Below are 12,172 nucleotides of genomic sequence, written 5' to 3'. Positions count from 1 at the left end.
AATTTTTGCCTGTGGTGCCTGGCCTTAAATAAATAAAATATGCAGTCAACTTGTGCAATAGCTCGGTTAATAGATAAAGCAGTTTGCATTCTTAATTTCGCCTATTGCGTTATTTTTTCATTATGAAGCCGTTTCCCAAAGCAGCCGATTGTAAACAAACATACCGTGACTGGCTCAGAGAGCACACGGAAGCTTTCGTGTCATGATGATCCAATGTTGTGCAGCTCAAGAGAGGTGATCAGGTTACTTGAAATTAACTACTAAATGTTTGCCAGCTAAATACAGTAACTATAAGTTTAGCAAATAAATTCTCTTCAGCTCAGGGCTCCAGCTATGCATTTGGTTTGCTAACTTGCAAGATCAAGCTTCTTGGTTACATTGTTTACAGCGTGCCTTTGAAGGGGTATGGTAGTAGGTGCCAGGTTGCACCAATTTGAGTGTGTCAAGAACCGCAATGCTGCTGGGTTTCACGCTGAACAGTTTCCCCGTTTATCAATAAATGCTCCACCACCCAAAGGACATCCAGCCAACTTGGCACAACTGCGGGAAGCATTGGAGTCAACAAGGGCCAGCATCCCTGTGGAACGCTTTCAACACCTTGTAGACACCATGCCCCGACGAATTGAGGGTGTTCTGAGGGAAAAAGGGGGGCAAGACTGAGAAGAAGAACGTTGAAACAATGTTTCGCCTATGGGTCTGCAGAAGCTAGCAGGTCTAAAAATGGAAGCCAGGGATACCAGCTAACTCCCAGAATCCTGTTCTGCTGTGATGAAAGGATCTGTGGCATGCTAACAGGAAGTTGAAATTACTTGTCAGTGAAAGGTCACAGAGAGAGAGATCAAGACAAGGTGATGACAGCAGAGAGGGAATGTAAAAAAACAAGTGAGGGCAAGCGGCACAGACAGCCGAGGGGTTGAGCTGTGGGCGTTGGGAGGGAAGGGACACAGATGGTAGAGGAAACAAAGAAGTGACATGGTAACAAGGGACTGCAGCAGTAGACAGGCCAGGAGGGCCCCAGCCACTGTGAATAACACCTCTGACTTATATTAAGAGGGAGAGGGTGGGAAGAGAGATTGCTGGTGTCACTATTATCAAGCTGTGCAGTGCGTGTGATTTAGTTAGCCAGCGTCCTAGGAAAGAGATGGTGTATCGTTCCCAGTGAGGGTTAAGGATGTTTTGCATTTTTGCTTTGTTTTGAGTGAGATTATACATGATTGCTTTAGCGTTCCTGCCTTGACTGCAAGTCTGCATTGACTGGCCAAGCAGGGACAATAATGTAGTGTTTTGAATAATCTTTCTGTTGTATGGCTGAGTCTAAAATAGAACCCTATTCCCAATGACAGTGTGCTAGTGTTGACAAGAACACTCAAAAATAGAAGCCTACAATATATAACACCCCCCTTTCAGACAAACAGATCCACAGACCCTCACGGACAAACTGATTGACCTCTTTGAGCTAATAACACAATGAGCTTTCCCGTTCCATCAGTATCATCTCACCGGGTGAATGTAGAGAAGCTGACCTTTAATTAGACCCAGACGGACTCCGAGGGAGACGACCCATCGTGTGCCCATCACCAAGTGGCTTTTAAAACGACATCCAGTGGCTTTTAAACAACAATCCATACTGCTGGCCCACAATAGATACCTAATCACCCAAATCAGAGGTATTTCTGAAATAATCGGAAGCACTGAAATCAGTGCTGAATTGCGTCCCATTATCGGTAAGCACTGTACAGTTGAAAAGAGATGCATCCCGTCATCGTCCTGATCTTAGTGTTGTTCAGATCGTTCAAGGGTTTTATTCTGAAGATGTGAACGAGAAAGTTTACGAGTGAGAGGAATTAAATGTATACATTTTATAGAGGCATGTAATTACAAACATATTGGCGAACGCTATGACAAGGACAATAACTAACATGCCCCTGTGTTTTACGGTGTTCCCGTTGGCTACACAGATTCCCATATCTCCTTACTGTATAAGGGCTTCTGCTAAGATTGTAAAGTTCCAGCAACTTTCCCAAAATTCCCAGGTTTTCAAGAAATCACAGTTAAAATCGATTCCACAAATCAGGAGGGAATAAGCAGGAAATACAGAATCCTCCAACCAGGATTTCTGGAAAGGTTACCAGAGGTTAGCTACCCTAGCTTTTGCCTTACCTCTAACACTGGTTTACTGAAACCCCCAATGTCAGCTAGGCTTTTGCATGAGCTTGTCAGTGTTAGCCCTGAGTAAGCTACTGGCTCTCCCAAGACAGACAAATCACACAGCCAAGGGCTACCCACATGACAGCAGAGGGCCAATCACATAGCCAGCCAATTGAACAGAATGTCAACAAAGTCCCACTCTATTCAAATGGTGTGGACTGTGTCACACAACGGTCTACCTTTCCTTCATGACAGTTGATAGGGGATGATAGGTGAAAGCCACGGTGGGACGTGGAAACCTGTCCACTCCTTTCATGTATACGTGGTTATGAAGGACAGGAGATAAGGAGACCGTTTAAGAAGATTGGGGCACAGATACTGTGTGAAGGAAAAGATACAGGAAAAGGTGGGAATTTTTAGAGTAGATACACTGGATGCAGCTGTTGATGACTGAGGAGACACTACGATTATTGTCCTAGCCTCACAGTACAGTAGCAGTCGCGTAATCGACAATAACTGAAATCAAAAATATATATAAATTGTCATGAGCGTCTTAAAGTAGTTTTAGATGCAGAGTATTCAACTTTAATTTTCAAGTAGACATAGTTTACCCAGTTGGCACCACAAGGAGGCCTGACAATAAACAACAGTAACACAGTGAGCGTATTGTGTCGGGTCACATTCTCCGTGGTAACACGGTGCGACTGTCATGGTTCTGGATCAGCCACTCAGTGAGAAGCTACAGCAGGGCTACGTCCCGATTCTTCACCCTTTTCCAGAAGTGTGCACGTGTAAGCATTTGCTGGAGGGAGTTTCCACAATTGTCAAATGCATGCGAGAAAGTGTGCAAGTGCAGGAGAAGGGTGGAGAATTGGGGCTGAGAGCTGGGAGGAGATGGGATGGCTGTGGCTGCATAGCACTGCACAGCATAAGGACACTGGGTCTTTGAGGAAACTCGCTCAGAGTCGGTTGACCGTAATTAATTTACCAGAATTTTACATAATTATGACATAATATTTAAGGTTGTGCAATGTAACAGCAATATTTAGACTTAGGGTTACCACCGTTCGATAAAATACAGAACGGTTCCATATTTCACTGAAAGAATAAACGTTTTGTTTTCAAAATGATAGTTTCCGGATTTGACCATATTAATGACCTAAGGCTCGTATTTGTGTGTGTTATAATTAAGTCTATGATTTGATATTTGTTAGAGCAGTCTGACTGAGCGGTGGTAGGCAGCAGCAGACTCGTAAGCATTCATTCAAACAGCACTTTACTGCGTTTGCCAGCTGCTCGTAGTAATGCTTTTGAAGCACAGCGCTGTTTATGACTTCAAGACTATCAACTCCCGAGTTTAAGCTGGCAATACTAAAGTGCCTATAAGAACATCCAATAGTCAAAGGTATATGAAATACAAATGGTATAGAGAGAAATAGTCGATGCGTCATAATTCCTACAACCTAAAACTTCTTAACTGGGAATATTGAAGACTCGTGTTAAAAGGAACCGCCAGCTTTCATATGTTCTCATGTTCTGAGCAAGGAACTTAAACGTTAGCTTTCTTACATGGCACATATTGCACTTTTACTTTCTTCTGCAACACTGTTTTTGCATTATTTAAACCAAGTTGAACAGGTTTTATTATTTGAGACAAAATGTATTTTATTTATGTATTATATTAAGATAACACTTATTTTAATTGTTCATTCAGTATTGTTGTAAAAGAAAAAAGAAATTGGTCCGATTAATCAGTATCGGCTTTTTTTAGTCCTCCAAAAATCGGTATTTGCGCTAAAATCATAATCGGTCCTCCTCTAATTCGCAAACCCAACCTCCCTGACCAACCGCCCTCCTATCGTTTCTGTCATCAGTAACCTTAACAGTAATCTTAAATACGTGATTGTTCCTGTGTTACTCAGTTGGTAGAGCATGTCGCTTGCAATGCCAGGGTTGTAGGTTCAATTCCCATGGGGGACCAGTATGAAAAAAGTATAAAAATGTATGCACTCACTACTGTAAGTCGTTCTGGATAAGAGCATCAGCTAAATGACTGAAACGTAAATCATTGAGATGGACTGTATACAAATTAGTGTATATTCCAATACTTTGTGTGCCTTTCACGAATTTCCAATAGGTAATTTGTGTCCATTTCACAAAAATCTGTGATAGTGGGTTATGTGTGCTTGCTTTAAATCGCTGGCATCACGGCCGTTATTATGTTATCTAACCCAAGGGCGCTGCCTTATTGTCAAGCTGTCAGTGCCTTGCCAAAGCCCAGATTGAATGGGCGCTAAACCATTTCACAGCCTTTTCCCTATAGCCTCCCTATAAACACTTGTGCACATACAGCCTTGTGTGTTTGCAAATAGAATGAGGCTTAGACTTTTCATTTTATAGAGGGCAGATCTTCTATAGAGGGAAACTGTGAGGAAAATGGCCTCAGGAGCAGAGCAAGAAATCACAGACTGTCTCTCAGGTTGCGACCCAAATGGCACCATATTCCCTATATAGTGCAGTGGTCAAAAGAAATCAAATCAAATTGTATTTGTCACATGTGCCGAATACAATAGGTTATTAATACAACCTTACTGCATTTCCATTCTGCTGTGAGATTTCTAAACACAATATATGAGGTCTTTGATTTTTGGGGTGGCAAAGCAACGTGCATTGATGTGTGTCCACAATCCATACATCTAACCTATGTTAGGGGAGACAGAGGGACACCAATTAGTACTGTGCAAATATCCATCAAGGATACATGTAATATTTCAATTGATTCAGACCCTGGAATGCCAGATGGGTGGGGTTTGCACTTTAGGGACTATTTCATTGGTTCCATTGCGCCAGGCAAGTTCAGTCAAGAACTGCTTGAAAGTATTATGAACAATTTGATCACAGGTCTGAATATGTACAGTGCATCTTCAAGGTGATTGACTCTGCACAGCTGTCACCAAGTACTGTATGTGTGGCGAGACTCCCAAATCCTGGCCGGAGAATTTCTGCTGCCCCATTGGGATTCCTCTCCACCTCCCAGTAATTCACCACTACAGATCTCACACTCACTCAAACTAAACCACTCACTAGTGGGAAAAGAGTTACTTTGATTAAGGAGGGAACTGGTAGATTGGTGAAGGGGCAGCTCTTGGCAGGGGATGAAGTGAAAAAGCAAGTGTAGGAAAAGCAGGCAAAGAAAGGCTGGGAGGTTGACCGTGTCCCAAATGGCACCCATTTCCCTATAAAGTGCACTACTTTTGACCTGAGCACCACATAGGGAATAGGGTGTAATTTGGGACGCAGATGGCGTAAGCATTTCACTGTAAGGTTGTATTCGGCACATGCGACAAATATAATTTTATGATATTCCCCTTCTGACTGGGGATGGCCTTTATTCACACAATGGCAAAGGTCTGATTGATCTGATTCACTATTATTGGAAAAAGAGTGAAAACAAAATGAAATATATACATGTCATGCTGATTGCAGAGTCAGGATTTGGCGTAAGTCCATGGCCCCATCCTGATACCAATTGAGCAACGTTCTCATTCCCCGAAGAATTCAGGATGTTCTGGATACAAAGCGTGTCTGATCTGGTACTTGATGGGTGTACCTTATAAACTGGCCACTGAGTGTATACATGGTGCTGTATCGAATCTCCGTTCAAGATTGATGGGGAGATCAGAGGCAGTCGACAACTGAGGTCTCTAATGTAAACAAAAACAAGCTCTCGTTACAGTTCCATAGCGACAGTCATAGATAGTGTAGTGGCGCTATGGGACAGGAGGAGTACAATCAATGTTGTTTTGCCAGAGGTGATGCGATACTGTATGTCTACTTGAGGAAAATTACTATGGAATTGTGACGCTCCGCTGTCACTGTAGAGAATAGTTGGCACCTACACAAGAAAAAATGTCTATGGGAAGATCCGCTGTCCCAGACACACACAGTTGGGAATACTTGACACTCAACTGTCTGCACGACAGACAGTAAAACATTCTGCATGAGAATGAAATTTCACTGAATATGCAGCATTCCTCTGAGGTAACTAGTTGTTAAAGGAGTGCAGTAGTTGACAGAGATAGTGCTCATCGGTCACCATTGTCAAGGAGATTTTCTTGAATCGTTTTGGGAATGTCTTCCACCTGGGCCACTGTGTAAAAAGTGAACAAAAATGTCCCATGAATTTCTACTCGAAACTCAATACAAAGAAGAAATAGGTCTAGGCTTGAGGAACAATTGTCTGCAAAGGAAACTAAATGAAAAGCCTCTGGGTCAATTGGGAAGTAAAAATCTTATCAGAGCTTAATATATTTATACTGAACAAAAATATAAAAAACGCAACATGTTGGTCCCATGTTTCATGAGCTGAAATAAAAGACCCCAGAAATGTTCCATACGTACAAAAAGCTTGTCTCTCAAATTGTGCGCAAATTTGTTTACATCCCTGTTAGTGAGCATTACTCCTTTCCAAGATAATCCATCCACCTGACAGGTGTAGCATGTCAAGAAGTTGATTAAACAGCATGATCATTACACAAGGTGAACTTTGTGCTGGGGACAATAAAATGCCACTAAAATGTGTAGTTATCACACAATGCCAGAGATGTCTAAATGTTGAGGTAGCATGCAATTGGCATGCTGACTGCAGGAATGTCCACCAGAACTGTTGCCAGAGAATTGAATGTACATTTCTCTACCATAAGCCACATCATTTTAAAGAATTTGGCTGTACGTCCAACCGACCTCCCAACCGCAGACCACGTGTAACCACGCCAGCCCAAAACCTCCACATTTGGCTTCTTCACCTGCGGGATCATCTGAGACCAGCCACCCGGACAGCCGATAAAACTGTGGGTTTGCACAACTAAAGAATTTCTGCACAAACTGTTACAAACCATCTCAGGGAAGGTCATGTGAGTGCTCGTCGTCCTCACCAGTGTCTTGATCTGACTGCAGTTTGGCGTTGTAACCAACTTCAGTGGGAAAATGCTCACCTTCGATGGACCACTGGCACGCTGGAGAAGTGTGCTCTTCTCAGATGAATCCAGGTTTCAACTGTACCGAACAGATGGCAGACAGTGTGTATGGCGTCGTGTGGGCGAGCGGTTTGCTGATGTCAATGTTGTGAACAGAGTGCCCCATGGCGGTGGGGTTATGGTATGGGCAGGCCTAAGCTACAGACAAACAGTTACATTTTATTGATGGCAATTTGAATGCACAGAGATACCTTGATGAGATCCTGAGGCCCATTGTCGTGCCATTCATCCGCCGCCATCACCTCATGTTTCAGCATGATGATGCACAGCCACGTCGCAAGGATATGTACACAATTCCTGGATGCTGAAAATGTCCCAGTTCTTCCATGGCCAGTAAACTCACCAGACATGTCACCCATTGAGCATGTTTGGGATGCTCTGGATCGATGTGTACGACAGCGTGTTCCAGTTCCCGACAATATCCAACAACTTCGCACATCCATTGAAGAGGAGCGGGAAAACATTCCACAGGCCACAATCAACAGCCTGATTAACTCTAGGCGAAGGAGATGTGGCCAACTATTATTATTTGACCATGCTGGTCATCTATGAAAGTTTGAACATCTTGGCCATGTACTGTTATAATCTCCACCCGGCACAGCCAGAAGAGGACTGGCCACCCCTCAGAGCCTGCTTCCTCTCTAGGTTTCTTCCTGGGTTCCTGACTTTCTAGGGAGTTTTTCCTAGCCACCGTGCTTCTACATCTGCATTGCTTGCTGTTTGGGGTTTTAGGCTGGGTTTCTGTATAGCACTTTGTGACATCGGCTGATGTAAAAAGGGCTTTATAAAATACATTTGATTGAAATGGTGGTCACAGATGCTGACCAGTTTTCTGATCCACGCCCCTCTTTTTTTTTTTAAAGGTATCTGTGACCAACAGATGCATAACTGTATTCCCAGTCATGTGAAATCCATAGATTAGGGCCTAATTAATGTATTTTAATTGACTGATTTCCTTATATCAGTGGTCACCAACCTTTTGAGTCAAGATCACTTTCGCAGTCAAAAAGCAAGCCGAGATCTAACGCTCAGAATTTATTTTTTAAACATGACTTTTAACATGAACCTAATAAAAACAGTTCTGTAGGAATGATGTTTGGGCAGTAGGCCTAATACATTATCACAGAATATTGGCTTTATGCATGGCCTGCCAATATTTTTATTCTCAGACCATATCATCTTTCAAAACTCAAGCTTTGATAACAAAATAGATCAGTTGGTGTGTAGCACTTGTGAGGCACTGCGGACCATAAATTGAAATAATTAGCTTTTTTATTTTACTGGACTGATGGTACCTGCATCTAATGGCCATCGTGCTTTCAAGACAACCGGGAACTCAGAAAAAAATTAAATAGTCAAAATGATTAAGTCTGTGATCTTCAGGTCGGTAGGTCAGAGCTCTAGAAAGATGCCAGAGTTTCTGACTTGGAATTCCGAGTTGGATGACCATTCAAAATAATTTTTTCCCCAGTCGGATCTTGTTTTTTTCCCCAGAGTTCCCAGTTGTCTTGAACACGGCATTAGTCTCAGCGGAGGGAGGGAGAGACTGACCAGAGAGGGGACAGTCTTCCACCTGGTCTGCATCAGTCATGCACAGATTCATGTTGTTCCTATGACCAGAGAAAGTGAAATGGTCCTCTATATTAAAGTATGCACGACGGGCTGCTAATAATAATACAAAATGTAGGGCTGTCGATACACTTGGCTACTCATTCATTGCAGCAGCACCAGTGGAAGTACGGAGAAAAGCATTTTATGTTTTGCAATCGTGTTGAATAAAAAAAGTGTTGACAGTGATGAATTAAAAACAATCATGAACACACTCAGAAAAACAGCAGCTCTTTGCTGTATTCTGACAGTCTCTCTGTGGCCATGGTTTTAAAAGCTTTTAAATCTTACTTAGGTCAGTATCAAACTTTGCTATGGCCGGGTTCGTGGAAGCTCTGTAGGCACTGAGCCTACAGAAATGTTTGGCGATCAACTAGGAATGCCTTGAAGATCGACCAGTTGGCGGACATTGCCTTATAAGAACCGTAACTCAGTAAAATCTTTGAAATTGTTGCACGTTACGTTTATATTTTTGGTTCAGTGTAAATATGTTACTGAGACCCGTTATGTGATTGTGACCTACATTATCCTCATATTGGCTAACTTATTTGCAGTGGTAATTGACTGGGAAGTGAAATCCCCTGTGATAGTAAGACTGAATGACCAGCTTATTCTAGTACAGGCAGAGAGATTTCTGTGGAGGGCTGACTGTCTTTACCTTTAAAATGAGAGGAAACAATATCTTTCTTCTCGAGCGATGTACATGCAAATGTATTTCAATTGACTAAACGTGTGCGTGCAGTTTCTTCTGAAAAATAAAATGCAGTGTGTGGGGGGGGGGGGGGGTCTGTGCATGCAAGAGTGCGCTTGTGTATTTGATGGTTTGTTTGCGTGCATGCAATTTCATCTTGTATTTAGCCCTAAAAGTAAATAATATGTGCAATCTTACTTGTTTCCACTATTAAATCGGTCTGCTAATACAGGACTAGTAAAGCCCCAGTGCACTACTTTTGAAAAAAAAACATGTAAATGAATGAAAATCGAGTAAATATTGTAAAGTACACTCACTAAAGCATAGCTGTGGGAAGTCGGGGTGCTGAGGGTACAGGGGGTGCTATAGCACCCTCAACACCTGTACTTCCCGCGGCTATGCTTTAGAGTGTACTTTACTGCATTTATACTTGGGATATCACTTTTGAACAGGAAAAGTTCAAAAATGACTGGAGGACATCTTTAAAGCTTGACTTCAGTCACATCGGATGGGTGCCCAACAGAGCAGCAAGGGCGCTGCAACAGCGAGGCAGTATTTCCCACAGTAGTCAGCCAGTCACACACAAACTGTAAATGAGTATTTCCCCACTGGTCACACACAGCACTATTTCCCACACTAGAGTAGCCTTGTCTGTCACTTTAGGCAAAGTGCTGCTTTGGCTTCAAGAGCTGTGTGGGCAGATCTGGGAAGTTTTCTAAGTGGCCAAGCAGGAGCAATGCATAATGACAAGTCATGATTTCCTTTGAGACCTTCCCCTTGAGCTCAAGTATATTTAGTGGGACAGCTGGCGGTACTATGGGGCTCATAGCTGAGTAGTGGGCTCTTTCAAATATAAACACATATTTAAAGTGAATGATGATATGACGTACTATAGTCCTTAAATCATATTGCTTTGATGTTTGGACATTATGCCCAAATAAAATGTCATTTCACGGAATAAAAACACATGGATATACTGGAATGAGAAAGTGTTTCTTGACTGTTAAAAAGATTCAAATAAAGGTCTTATTATATACAAAAATAGGCTACATTACACGTTATCATCTGAAAAAGGATTCCACCGAATAGATGATATCCTGTTTTGACGGGCATGGGCCAGATGTTTACTAACCGTCACGTAGCCTATGAGCAGCAAATTAGGCCGGTGTCATGACATTATGGATTCCGAATGATTCGATTGACAACTGATTGATTAAGTGACAATTACACACGTGCAATGAATGGCTATACATATTGATTGCAGCAATCGCACTGACTGAACGTTATCAGTCTTCGATTGGGTGTGAAGACCCAAAGACAAGTGGCATAAGGTAGTCTACCGCAGCAGGAACATGCGGCTTGACTGTAACCTATCATTCATCGATTTGAATAAGCGGAGGAAAACATCACGTTTTATTAAATAACATAACATTGACAAATATCAATGCGGTCGTGTCGATACGGATGACAACGTGCAGAAGGCGGCGTGTGTCCGGCGCGGGTAGTAACGTAGCACTAGCAGCATGCCCTGATTTTCCTGCCTACCATTTTCGACAGTGCACAGACCATCACTGGTGTCCTGCCTGCTTGCTCTAATTTTGAGTTATTTTCAGCCATTCCCTCGTACGTGGTGTCAACGGCATTGTTCGACTGATACATTCACACAAACACTAAGCACTGTCATCCCCCCCCAAAAAAAACATTATGTAGGGTAAAAAAGCGCTTCTCACCTCGCAATTTTCTCCCCATTTGTCGTTCGAGCCAAGGTACCGCTCCAGCATTCGTTGACGTCACACGCCCCACTCTGCAGCAGAAATACAGTAGGCTTGCTCTGGAGCGGGAGGGCGCACAGGGAGAGCGAAGGAGAGAAAATAAGGCTGCTCGAGCTCCAATAAAGATTTCTGCCGGCCGAAATCTAGAAGATGAAAGGCATCCCTCTACCTGTGTGATTCCCAAGGAGCTTTCATTCCTGTGAACACAGGACAGAAAAACACTGGATCGTTCCCTGGAGAACTAGGCCTTCAGATGAATGCATGCGTACAGAGAAGAATTCTACAAACAAATCTTTTTTTTTTTGAAAGCATGTCCAAGTAGGGCTAGTCACTGCAACTGCATGTACCAGTGATAATGACCTCCTGTCATGTCATCTATAATGGGCTCAACACTTTATTCCAACCAATCAATCAGTAATAAATGTATCAATCAATGAGATTCTCTGTTCAATAAAAAAAAGTGCCCGTATAAACGGGTAGACAACATCCCAGGCTTATCCACTATAAAAATCAGCAGCAAGAGGACTAGGAGTCGTGTGTGTGCGCGTGCGTGCGTGCGCAGAGGCGTCATGCTCATAGGGGACACAGGGCCACGTGCCCCCTCAGATGTCCTGGTAACAAAATATAGAATGATGATTATGGCTCTAGATTGCAGGAAAAGGTCTTTTCACCTTTGCAAAATTCTCAAACTTTTTGACCTGGTGCCTAGTGTATGTGTGCGTGTGTGTCATGTGTGTGTGTTGTGCATGCGTGTGAATCTGCCTGTCTGTCACTGTGTGCGATGGGCTATTAGCAAATTGCTACATGGTTAGGGAGGGTGACAGACAGGAATCTGTAAAAGAAAAGGGCAATGGAGAAGTTCAACTATTTCAATATAGCCTACACATTTGTTTTTGTTATATACAAGCCCAATCCAA

General features: G+C 42.8%; 1 protein-coding gene across 2 annotated transcripts in view; it reads right to left on the bottom strand.

Annotated features, from left to right (window-relative positions):
- LOC106609977 (F-box only protein 41) overlaps window positions 1–11,301 on the bottom strand; it is a 103,404-nt gene extending 92,103 nt beyond the window's left edge. For both annotated transcript variants that reach the window (XM_014209059.3, XM_014209060.3), the window contains exon 1: window positions 11,214–11,301. The gene's annotated coding sequence lies outside the window, so the exon portion shown is untranslated. The remainder of the gene's footprint in view (window positions 1–11,213) is intronic.
- Window positions 11,302–12,172: the final 871 nt, after the last annotated feature.

Source organism: Salmo salar, chromosome 08, assembly GCF_965601325.2.
Source record: "Salmo salar chromosome 08, fSalSal1, whole genome shotgun sequence".
Lineage (NCBI taxonomy): Eukaryota > Metazoa > Chordata > Actinopteri > Salmoniformes > Salmonidae > Salmo > Salmo salar.
The sequence above is the reverse complement of the archived record's forward strand: the minus strand, read 5'-3'. Positions and strand labels throughout refer to the sequence as shown.